Genomic DNA, 13512 nt, shown 5'->3' with positions numbered 1-13512 from the left:
TGCTACTTACAATCATTGGGTGAGGTGCAGTGCTGATTTATTTTCAACTTGATTTCTTCTGTTCAATCCTGTTTTATCCTTGTCGCTAATTTGTTGTAGGGTGCTGAGTTGTACTATTAGTAATAGAGTTGAACTGCAGACACTTCTTAAGTGGAAAAGTTCGGTTTATTTACAATATATTCGGCAGCAACTGCACGTGTGCTTTCAACTTCAACTCTATCTCTACACTGACTGCTGAGGTAGCCCATGCTACTGTCCTATTGGTTACTACAGAACATGTGATTTTCGTTAACAAGCATTATACTTAAAGATACTGTACACACTAAATAAAACATTAATTACCACAGAGTACAAATGAAAGTTTAAAGAATATATGATTAGAAGTCCTTTGCTTGTCTCTGAGGTGTAGATTGTTAAAAGTTGCAGCTGATTTAAGTTATCTGCTTTCTTGGAGCAGCTCGATGTAGAAGCTGTTGCAATTCTTACAAGATCTCAGTTTTTTGGTAAATCTTGGCAATGCTGATTTCTTGAATTGGATGCTGTGCTTATTCCCAGGGTGGGGGAGAGAGAGAGAGAGAGATCTCTTCAGCTTGTTTCTCTGCTCAAGTCTTATTCCAAAATCTCTCTGATGGTCTCCTTTGGCTTGGTAAAACCCAGTTCTTAATGCCCTGCTGTAACTCTTTCGAGTACAAACCCGTTTCCATCTGTTTCAGATGAAGTTACATTGTTTCATAGTTTGCCATTGTGAGATTTGAACTCTTGATCTTGGGGTTACAAGCCCAGTACCATAACCACTTGGCTATTTAGGCCAAGCCCAAAATTGGGGCTGAGGCACAATATCAGGGTAAAGTAGAGGGAGTTGTAACTCTTTCGAGTACAAACACGTTTCCATCTGTTCCTATTCAGATGAATGCCCTGCTGTAGGTGTATATCCCAAAGGAACTCAATTACCATGTCTGCTATAGTCATTGTTATAGTCATCACATTTTGATGTTTCATTGCAGAAGCTTTTGACACATTTCAAGGTAGTGGAAACTAACAGGGATGGGGCGCTTTCATCCTCCACAAGGGGTCTTGTTTGCTTTTCTCACCATCACCTTGGAAGGTGGCCTTGCAATTTTAAAGTCGTTTGTGCTGTCTCATTTCAAATGACAGAGTTTCAGTTGAAAGTTTTTTTAAAAATCATTTTTCAAAAAATAAAGAGCTGTGATATTCTTGGCAAATGTCAGTCCATGTGTAATAAGGAGGGTTGACAAGTTAAATTACATTTAAAAGCCAAAGTGCATTGTTAGCCACTTTTGGTGCATTTTGTTGGATCAAATATTTCTGAATTCAGCAACACCTACTCTTTTTTAAAATAGAACATCATAAATTAGTTCTCATGTATAATGGCATTTTTGATTTCATGCTGGAACTGTGTGTGATATGCGTGGGAAATAATTCTTCCTGTACTATAGATATTAGACTTACACTGACCTTGCACTGACTAGCTTTACCCTACCTCAAATCAATGATGCCTCCATAATATTTTGGGCAATCACTGTTGTTCCCCTGGATTGTGCTGTGCAGAAGTGAAGAGCACCTCGGTCTATCATTTTGCTTCAGTAACAGCAAACTATTATCTTGGTTCAGTGGTTTTACTGTGAAATGGTCTGAGTTCAAGACCAACTCCAGAAACTTGAGAGCACACACTCTACTCTAATATATCAGTGCTGGATGGATGCTGACATATCCATGCTGTACTGTTGGGTGAGTCAATAAACTGCCTGCTCAGATAGACATCAAAGAACCTTGACACTCTCAAAGAAGAAGAAAGTTCTCCTGGTGTTCCAGTCAACATTTATGTCTCAATCAATACCACTAAAGCAGATTATCTGGTAATTTATCTTATTAGTATCCATGTGGAATTGTAAGTAAACTAAATTTTAATTGACAAACAATGTAGAGTATTTTTTTAGAAATTACCAGTATTGGCAAATCAAGACTCTCCAGCTGGCTGGAGTTATGTTCACTAAAACAATGGTTTAGTGATGGACCGTGAAGACAAGTGAGCTATCTATAAAATCAATTACAATCAGTTAAACCCAATTATAGAAATCCTTTCTCTGGTCATGGTTTCTCTTGACATTACTTAAGACCTAATTTTAATGTTCCAGTAAATCTTCCAGAAGTTTCCACCTAAAATGCTGCTATTGAAAGCAGTAGGAAGGCAGCTCCACAATTGGTTTTGTAAAGATAGCTAATGAGATATAACGATAAATGTATTCATCCATTACACAGTGGAACCAGATTCGAAGTGGGTGCCTCAACCGTACTCTCAGGCACTGTTTCTTCCCCGCTCCTCATCCTATCCTTAAAACTCTTCTCAAAATGAATATTTTTGACCAAGCGTCCAGTTGCCTCTCCTAACTTTGCTATCATGGCTCAGCCCCATTACTTGTATCTACTTAATTTATTTATCCAAGTCTCTGTATGTTTATTTTCTGCTTGAGAAATAAAAATGTTTTACTCTGGCATCATCTCACTAAAATGTAAATAAGCTACTTACTGAAAAATCATGGAAGCATATGGGAAAGAAGCATGAAAAATGTCAAGGAGTTGCACTTACATCCCCTGAACTAGGTTATCATAGATGTAGAATTGGGCAGTGGGAGTTCACTCCAGAAAGGATGTATTATTTATTTACGGGTGCATTCAACACCACTGAACCAGCAAGTGTTCCCAAGACATATTTGGATTAATCAGCTCTAGTACAAACAGATACAAAACAATATTCCTTTTGCTCGGCACAATCTCAAATGACTGACTAGCACAAGCCTCAACTCATTTTCCAAAATTAAGTCTTGTTCTAAACCTAGGCTAACCTCGGAAACATTTTAGCACCTGAAGTATCTAGGGAAAATCGCTGCCTTATTATCTATTTATGTCAAAATCTGAACTGATTGGCACTTGCCAACTAATTTAATTTGGAACATTTGCAGGGGAAGCTTCATTCAAACAAATACTGCAACCAGAACAAACAAGAAAACTAAAAAGGTCACTTAACTACCTTGGTTAAGGCTGATCATTAATTTCCTAATGTCATTCTGAGGGTGTAGGGGCTGTAACTGCTGGCCAAATCTTGTTGTGGAAGAATTGTAGTCTTCCATTCAGATTAGGATCGAAGAATTGCAGTGTTCTGTTCATTCACATGTGGAACATCCTGTCAGATGCACACAGGGATAAAAATCTGGTTAAGATGCAAGCCCATCTGTGTTGGCTTATCATCAGAATAGTGGTTAATAAAGAGAAAAACAAGTCAAACATAGAGTAAATGAAACAAACCTTTAGAAGGAAACCAGACTTTAAAATATCAGGAATCTTTCTTCCTATGCTATCTGAGTACTTCTTCTCCATCTTTTTTTCCCTTACTAGTATTGTACTGTTTGATATGGAGGTTCAAATATGGGAAATTGAAGGCCATTCATTTTAGAGAAAGGGGGCATCAGAAATCTTAACAGAATAGTGGCAATTGCCCTAACATGTCAGCTTCCATGGCTATTGTCCCTAACCAAGTCTGCTTTTCTATCTATTCAATATAGGACTGATCTACTGCACATTTCTTGATGTTTTAGGGAGCCTCACATTGATCAGATTTAATTTTCAGGACTATTCATTTTGCAGCATCCTGTTAACCATCTATTTAATTATTAATTAAACATCACAGCATGAATTTGGTTTCTGTGGCACCGCTAGAGATGATGCCTGGTGCCCACCAGTGGGATGCATGTTGCACCTTCAGCTGCTTCCAGCACAACCCAGAAGGCAATCTATGACTTAGGTAGGCATACTAATCAGCATAAATGTGGGGAGTGAAAGTGGTGCACAACCAGGCAATCTACATATATAAATCGGCAAACCTGAGGTCATCGGCTGTTTGAGGCTCACAATTGCAAGATTACCTCCTGCAGTCTGTTATCATGGATAATGCTGATGGTGAAGAAGTGGCTGCCATTTCCTCCAGCCATTTCATGCTTCCAGCTCGGCATGCCTTCTCTCAGCCCATTTGCCCCAGCAGCACTTTCACTGTAGACACTGTGAAGGCTGCCAGCCGCCCTTTCATCAGTGTGTGCTGAATCACCGTCCCTCCTCCAGCCACTCGCCATCCCTAATTGGACAACCATCCCAGAGGTGCACTTTTAATTGGTTGCCCCATGGAAGATCTTACCCGCGGTCCTACTGCTAGGATGATTGGGTTCACAACCTGAAAATGGTCCACTATCCAGAAACAAACTTGAGGTGGAAAATTCAGGCTAATATTTGTAGGAGCAAATTCTAACATTTCTCAAAATGCCTGAAGGTGTGTAAAGTCAGCAGAATATTCCTGGAAGTAGGCTGTGTTAAACTGATCACTATTAAAGGCTTGTCTGCATCATGGCCTTCTGAAAAGTTTTAGAGTCCCAGATTGCAAGTAAATTCTGCCAGAAGTGCACCCTGACTTCAAATATCAGTATCACCCAGAGTCACATTTGTTAATTAGAAAGGCAGAAAATAGAAGTTTAATACCAAGGCTTGAATTTTCCCTCGTTGGGCGCACGTGATCGGTGGGCCCAGGAATGGTCGGGAAACGAACCCCCAACCACTATCGGCCCCCGACCGCGATTTCATGTTGGCTGGCCAGTTATCAACCAGCTATCCTGAAACTCACGCTGAGAGGCTCAGCATTGTTGGGGTGGGTGTGGGCGACAATGTTCACCACAGGCTCAGGTGATCGCTGCGAGACAACTCCGTGAAAGCAGACAGCTGCCTCAGGGAGCTGTAGACCTGCAAATAGTGAAATGAAGCACTGAAAAGCTGCAAAAAAATTGTCCATGCATCACAATCAAGTACCTGAAAGTATACCTCATAAAAATGCTGACCCCAGATATTTCTTTTTATTTTATTTCCTAATGGAGATATCATCCTGCCCTTGGATGAGGTTTCATGAAAAATGTAAAGGCCGCTTGGCCATTTCACCCATCCGCCGGCCGTAAGGTTGGACGGGCCACGAAAAATCACAGACAATTGTGCCGTTAATGGGCTTAATTACCCAATTCTTTGTCAGCAGGTGCACTTCATACTTTTGTGCTCACCTGCCAAGTGAAATATCGTCGAGTACATGGTGATGTCAGGATGCTGGCCCGATGTTATCTCGTGTGATTTTACGCCTCATCCGGTTGGGCGCGTGCCCACCTACAGCACGTAAAATTCTGCCCCAAGTTTTAGTCATCTGTTTTCTAACATTAGAAACTAGAAAACTGAATTTACACAAAATGCAGTCAGACTACAATTACTGAGGATCTAAAGATGTCAAATCAGCTGCTACAGCTGATCTTTATCACTCTGAGAAGTGGCCTGAGAGTGTTTCAGTTTGACACAAACTACAGTTATGCTATTGATCCTGTATTTTCATGACATGAAAACCCTATTAAATCAATGCAATCTGTGCACTATAATTTGCCCAGGGAATCATCAAGTTCTGAGGAATTGGAAAAAATCACCATTAATGATTTTTGATATGCTTCAATTGAACACAACCTCTTCAATACAATGAGATCTGGGTTTCATAAAAGCCATCAATCATGCAAGCTGAGGTATGTTACTGAGCTGCCAGCACCAGAGCACTACAAGGTTTTTGCTCACATAAATTGGACTGGTGCGACTCTCACTGGACATTCTCCTTCAGCCTTCATTTTGAATTCAAAGTGAATTCCCTGCCTAGAATGGACCTGGAACTTGGATCTTACTAAACAGAGAAGGGTGGAATCTGATGCATCATTGGCCCTTTGTGCCACAACTAAAGATAAGTGCATATGGAACAAATTCTTATTTAGCTTTTCCAGAGGTTGCATAGGACACAAATATTAACTGGTAAAAATAATAGATGGGAATACTATTAATTTGCTATAATTTCTGTGATTTTATTGTAAAATAAATGTAGAGGCAGGACACAGATTCAATGGGCAAATAATGAAGAAGCATGGCACTTGAATACCCCAACCACCTGCCCCATCCCAATTTGAAAGCTGGCACAGTAGACAGGAATAGATCTGAAATGGAAGAAGGCACATTTGATTCCCTTAGAGGAGGTCACCTGGACATCCTTGCAGTTAAGTGCAGGAAGGAAGCAAAGCAAAGTGAAGCCACAAGCCATCCGAAGCTTAAGAATAGTGGGTGGAATTTTATGGTTCCTCCCGCTGACAGGATTTTTTGGTCCTGCTGAAGTCAATGGACTTTTTAACGGCTCGCCATATTTACTGGCCCCCCTCCCCACCATGACGGGGCCATAAAATCCTGCCCAGTATTATTTAGATCTTGATTACCTTTTCACTCATAGCCCTACAGGAATACCTCTACATATAAATCACATACAATGCAAGTTTTGCTCTACGTGTATTGTGAAGCCAGAATTCTAAATGTTTGCTGTTTTTCTGTCATTTAGACCTAAAGTGGTTCAGAACAAGACAGTGAATCTCTCAGTGGGAGTAGTTTTGACTTTGCATGATAACGCAAACCAAGTGATGGTAAATAAGTAATTAATGGAAATAGGAATTGGTAGAGATGTAAAATAGGGTTACTGATCACCCATTTTACCCTGTCGTACAAAGTTAAAGATACCCCAACTGTTTACAGTCACCCGTCTGAGAGGATGTAGTTAGTGAGTTTGAGGAGGTAATGCCATGTGAACCACCGTGTAAAATGTGGGATAGTAAGTGGTGATGGGAGTAGAGGAGTAACAGCCATTGCCTAGATGACTACATGACCACCACAAATGACTCTCTTTGCTTTATAAAAGGTAGCATCACAATGCTTTGGACAAGTATCATGTTACTGCTACCACTGTAAATGCCATCCTAATCATGCATGTGGGCAATAGTGGCTTTGCAACAGATGATTCAGCTCATCAACTGGCTCCTAGTGGGTCCAAAGCTGGCAGTCATCCTTAAAGTCATTGATATATGTAGATCCCATTTGGAGCAGTCTAGGATGGAGTGGTACTCGCAGAGAACTGTGGGGTCACAGTGCTTGGATATAAAATGAGGTGGTGCAATGCTGTGATTTTCTTACCAGTTTTTCCAGCTACTCCACTGCAAGAGCAATAATTCTGGGAATCAGTTATATGATTTATTTCTACAAGTGAGTCTGATTCAACATCTCAGGTGTGAGCTGTCGATCTCCCTCAGATTAAAAATTTCTGCATTTACGTCCAGCTGGATTCAACAATGACTGATAATTTGGCATTCTTTTATAATTCATCCTATTCCACCAGAGCCAGCCAGCTCCAGACCTCATTATAGCCTTGGTCTGAACATGCTCAAAAGAGCTAAACTCAAGAGGGGAGGTGAGAATGACTGCCCTTGATATGAAGGTAGCATTTGACCGAGTGTGATGTCAAGGTGCCCTGGCAAAATTGAAAAGGAAGCAGAGTAACACACCCGCTAAATACCCAAAGCCTGTCCATCTTCTACAAGGCACAAGCCAGGAGTGTGATGGAAAACTCATTTATGTGTGGCTCCAACAAAATTCAAGACGCTCAATAAAATTTAGAGCAAAACAACCTGCTTGATTGGCACCCTGCCCACCAACTTAAACAGTCACTCCCTCCACCATTGAAACACAGTGGCAGCAGTGTGTGCTAAATACAAGATGCATTGCAGCAACTCACCAAGGCTTCTTCAACAGCACATTCCACCTTTACCATCTAGAAGGACAAGGACAGCAGATGCATGGAAACACCACCACCTGCAAGCCACACACCATCCTGACTTTGAACTATATTGCTATTCCTTCACTGCTGCTGGGTCAAAATCCTGGAACTGCCTTCCTAACAGCATTGTGATCATACTTACACCACATGGACTGCAGTGGTTCAAGAAGGCAGCTCACCATCACATTCTCAAGGGCAATTAGGGATGAGCAATAAATGCTGGGCTTGCCTGCGAAGCCCACACCTCATGAAAGAATACTAAAAAACAGATTTTTATTCTTTACCACACTTTCATATCAGGACTAATTGGAAATTCTCAGGCCTCCTTGGGAGATTTTGACTTTGTATGACAGTATAAAATGGGTAAGAGTGAATTGGCACACTTGAACCACATCAACGATGACAATAGTATTTGGACGGTCTAATTAAGTGCAAGCAATCTTGCTCTAATCCATGCTGATCTTCACATCCCAAAATTTGAGTCACATAAGTTTCAAGTAATGACCATCTCCAAGACTTGAGATTCTAAACAATTCCTCTGAAAGTCAATGGGATTATCATTACTGAATCACTCATAATCAACATCCTGGGGGAGTCACCATTGACCATAAATTTAACTGGATGAGCTTCATGAAGAACATGGCCAGTAGAGCAAGTCAGGGGGTTGGAATTTTGCAATGAGTAACTCACCTGCTGACTCTCCAAAGCCTGTCCACAATGTACAAGGTGCAAGTCAAGTGTGTGATGAAATACCCTCTACTTGCCTGGATGAGTGTGGCTCCAATAACACTCAACAATCTTGCCACCATTCAAAACAGAGCAGCCCATTTCTAATCCACCAACTTAAACATGCAGTCCCTCCAACAACAGCACACAGTGGCAGCAGTGTGTACCATCAGCCAGATGCAGTGCAGTGACTTGCCAAGGCTTCTTTGACCAGTGCCTTCCAAACCTGCGACCTCTACTACCTAGAAGGACAAGGGTAGCAAGTGCATAGGAACACCACCGCCAGCAAGTTCACACCAAGTCACTCACCACCCTGATTTGGAAATATATTGCCATTCCTTCATCATGGTTGGGTCAAAATTATGGAATTCGCAACCTAATTCACACCATCCTGACTTGGAACTATATCACGTTCTTCACTGTCACTGAGTCAAAGTCCTGGAAATTGCTTCTTAATAGCACTGTGGATGTTCCAATACATGACCTTAACAATGACACCTAGATCCTATGAACAAGTTAAAATAAAGGATATTTGGGAGACTTCAAAGCCACCATCTTGCATCCACCACCACCCCCATCGTTATTTTTAATGATTTGTTGACTGCCACAGAGCTTTGTAGCTGATAATTAAGTGCACTGTGGCTCCAAAAGCTCAAATGAAAGTATGTATGAAAGACCCACACTTTACAACCCTTTCTTTTGTCTTCTCTGCCCTAATGAAGTTTTGTAAATGCTTCAGTTGAAGATAGTTTTCCAATAATGATGTTGACATTCAATTCTTTCGCTTCAGTATACATATCTGAGACAAAACATTCTAAAAAAAATACAAAAACAAGCATTCATTTTAAAAATTGCACAAAGGTGAAACCAACAAAAAAACACTGGTTCAAAAAATGTATTGAAAATTGGAAATACAAACATACACAAAAAATGCCCACCCCTTTTAACTTTGCATGATGGAACTCATCAAGGAGCAGGTATATTTTTGTTGGAACTTTAATTTTCAAGTACTTTAAAAGTATTTCAATAAAGCATTCCAGCATGTTTCGCGTAAACATATCTCAGATACCTTTGTTATAGTCACGTGCCAATACAATGCCTGTGGGGCCAAACCCACTGTCTAAAAATACATCCTTTTTTATTTATTAACTAGTATTTTTCTGGAACATTTTGTAGAAAGTCTTTAAAGACAATAATATTCAATATTTTATTTGATCATCACTACCCATAATAAATTGATGGAAATTAAGATTTCCGTATAGATTTCCAGGACAATATGGAAAGTGTTTATGTAAGCAAAACTAAATAAGAACATAAGAACATAAGAAATAGGAACATTTGGCCGCTCGAGCCTGCACTGCCATTCAATGAGATTCAATGAGATCATGGCTGATCTTCTTGTGTTTCAATTTCCACATTCTCATCCACCTCCGATAACCTTCAATTCCCTTGCCTAACAGGAATCTATCTACCTCTGCCTTAAAAATATTCAATGACCCCTCCTCCACCACCTTCTGAGGCAGGGAATTCCAAAGTCGCACAACCCTCTGAGAGAAAAAATTCCACCTCATCTCTGAAAATTGAAGCACTATGTGCATTTTATACAAATCCTGATACAGACTAGAAAAGTTTTTGACAAGAAATTTATGAAGAAGTAAAATCTCTTTAACTGAGTAGAAGCTTACCTGACACTGCACCTGGGTATATTTTTAATTTGTTTATGGGATATGGACATCACTGGCTAGGCCAGCATTTATTGCCCATCCTTAATCTGTCCTTGTTTAGATGGCATTTAAGAGTCAACATTGCTGTGTGGTCACATGTAGGCCAGACCAGGTAAGGACAGCAGATTTCCTTCCCTAAAGGACATTAGTGAACCAGTCAGGTTTAAAAGATGAGCAATGGTTTCATGGTCATCATTAGACTTTTGATTCCAGATTTTTATTGAATTCAAATTCCACCATCTGCTATGGTGGGATATCAAACCCTTGTACCCAGAGCATTACCCTGGGTCTCTGGATTACCAGTCCAGTGACAATACCACTATGCCATCACCACCTCCTCTGTTTAATGTGAAAGGGTGCCTTGTGTTGATGTCAAAGTTTAAATCCCTAACCATCTGTTAGAAAGACATTTCATTATAGGCTAGAAATTGTTATGGTTCTGCAGTTTTGGGCAAATTAAGCAGATTATATAAATTTAGTTTGAAGTTTAGTGCCTAAAGACAACTGAATGCTTGCCAGATCATGCATTAGTGCACCTGAAGGGGTAATTAAACTGGGATTGAATTCTCGGTCTCAAGTGCAGAGATCTTGAAGATGTTACACAGAATACTAGCCAAGAGAGCAAAATGTGACAGATGTGTAACTGAAGAATAGATTAGAATCAGTGGCCTGGTAACTTTTGACTTGATACAGTACTCAGCAGGAAATATTTAACACCATAGTTATTCATTTGTAAACATTTGGGAACCAATTTTGAAATTTTTCCTCCAGAGTCCTTCTTTTAGAATTTGCTTTTAAGAACGAGATTAGCTAAAGAAAAAAACAATTAATCTTACCAAATAAAATTAGGCTAAAGTATCAAATTCTGAGGAAACTCTCCTGCTAAAAATGCACATTGAATAAAATGGATAACCATTCTTCTATTGTAATGGAAAAAGATACTTCGATGGTTGTGAAATCATTAAAAGGGCAAGCTTCCATAAAATCCATATTCAATTGCTCACGTTGTCAACAGGAGACACGCAGTTTGCTCTTGGTCATCAGCTGTATGCTACATGGAATGCTTCATGTTGTCACATTAAAAATGATGTGGAAGAGTCATGATTAATGGTCAGGTAATCTTTACGGTGAAATACTGCAACAGAGAGACTTTTGAATGGGATCCATGAGAAGATTCTATCCACCTGTGTTCAGATTTCCATATTGTTCTGTATGTGTTTTACCAGCACATTTCTGCTGATGTATACCAATAAATTTGTATTTGTAATGCCATTAACTGACACCATCTTTCAAACATGAGAACTAGGGTCTTAAGAAACATGCCAATATTTGCAGGGAAGTTGCTAAGAGAGCATCAATATTTTCCTGTGATCCCTCACCCAGATATTGAAAATCTTAATTACAGTTCCTTAACATGTTCCAAAACAAAGTGGTGGACATATCAAGTTAAACAATTAAAGCCTACTGTGTAAAGCTTAACTTTGACCTATAGCAGATGTAACGTGGAATTGCCACTGGAGCTGAAAATGGCATTTTGCATTGCTCATTGCAGCTGTATGTTAGTACAGAGACACTGATCACAGCACTGGGACAATGCAATGGTATAAAACAGTGAGGTTGTGTAACATTATAGAGACAAGTTAAGGAGAACTATGGTGCTGTGTAATAAATTTCCTCATTTTAGAAATATAGCAAGGTTCACCTTTAGCAAACACCAGAAATGTTTTAAGCTGTCTTTTGTTATGGAGAAAGTAAATATAAAATTGGAATTCCAGCAAGACCCAATAAGTGTGTTGCTCTAAAGCCAAAGTACAATTACTTTGAAATCCTTTGAGACATCAATATGAAAAAGTGTATTGTTTCTCCAAATTTAAGTATTAACTCTTTACAAGATTGTGTGACTTTAAGAGATTAAATTAGTTCCATATTGTTGGAATAAATCCATTAATTGTTTATAATCAGTCTGTTAAGGCTGATTTTTTAAATAACTTTTTAAGTAGCAGTTATATTCATCTTTCAAAACAATAATCTACCCTGTATTAAAGAGCATTGAATGCTGTAGCCAAAAAGCTTAAAACAAAGTTGTCCAAGTTTTATGGGCTGTGAACTAAATTTATGGTTTGAAGCCTTCAGGTCACAATTCAATTTTAAATAGTCAAAATACTTCTTCCACAAAAATCAGCAGTCATGGTTTTGCCAACTGGACAGTAACTAGTGCGTTCAGAGTGGGTTTCAATTAATGTGGCGGGAAACAGTAAAAATGGAAAGCATGGAAGTAATGAGGAAATCATAAAGGGCAAGGGTTGTAGATAACAGAGAACATCTGAAAAGCAATAAACAACAGAACAAAAGGAAGACGGATTAATAAGTGTAACATTGGAAAACAGAGGCATAAACATAGAGACAATTCCACGTAAAATTGGTGTGCTAGAAGCACAAATTGCTATTGGGAAATTATCTAATTGCATTAACAGAACCAAGGCTTAGGCTGAGGTTGGAGTTATTCTTGGTTGTTAAAGTTTCAAAAGGGGTAGAATAGAAAAATTGGAGGACAGGGACTATATTAATCAAAGATTCCACTACAGCATTAGACTGTTTAAGTTGAGAAATGAGAAGGAAACTGTTATGGCATTGGATTTATAAATAAACCACGCTGCCTCCTCCCCACCCACCCCCCCCCCACCCCACAACTAGAGGAGATTGTGGTGTTGTGATAATGTCACTGGGCTAGTAATGAAGAGGCACAGGCTAATACTCTTGGGACATGGGTTCAAACCACAACATAGTAGCTGGTGGATTTTAAGGTTGATTAATAAATCTGGAATATAAAACTAGTCTCAGTTAGGGAAGGAAATCTGCTGTTCTTAGCTGGTCTAGCTTAAGCGTGACTCCAGACCCACAGAATGTGGTTGACTCTTAACTACCCTGTGAAATGGCAAGCCACTCAGTCCAAAGGAAATTAGAGATGGGCAACAAATGCTGGAAATGAGAAACAGAAAGAGAGATGTAGACAAATTAGAAAAATATGCAGAAGTATCTTGACAATAAAATGGGCAACTTTAACTATCCAAAAAGGAACATCCGGATGAACTTACTGGACAAGAAGAAAAGCCAATTTTAATGAGATAAAAAGGAACTAACCCATATAAATTAGAAAGCAAAATTGGCAGATAAGATGTAATGAGAAACTTTCAAGCAAGAGTTGATTAGCAGAAATAACCCTTCCCACAAAAAGTAAAGGGGATGCAGAAAAAGCCGAGCACTTAGATTGAATAGAGAATTTAAAAATGACACGTAAAAAGAGACACACCAAAGATCTAAGGCTAACAAAAGATA

Source organism: Carcharodon carcharias, chromosome 14 (genome assembly GCF_017639515.1).
Source record: "Carcharodon carcharias isolate sCarCar2 chromosome 14, sCarCar2.pri, whole genome shotgun sequence".
Classification (NCBI taxonomy): Eukaryota; Metazoa; Chordata; class Chondrichthyes; order Lamniformes; family Lamnidae; genus Carcharodon; species Carcharodon carcharias.
This window is presented reverse-complemented; position numbering follows the sequence as displayed.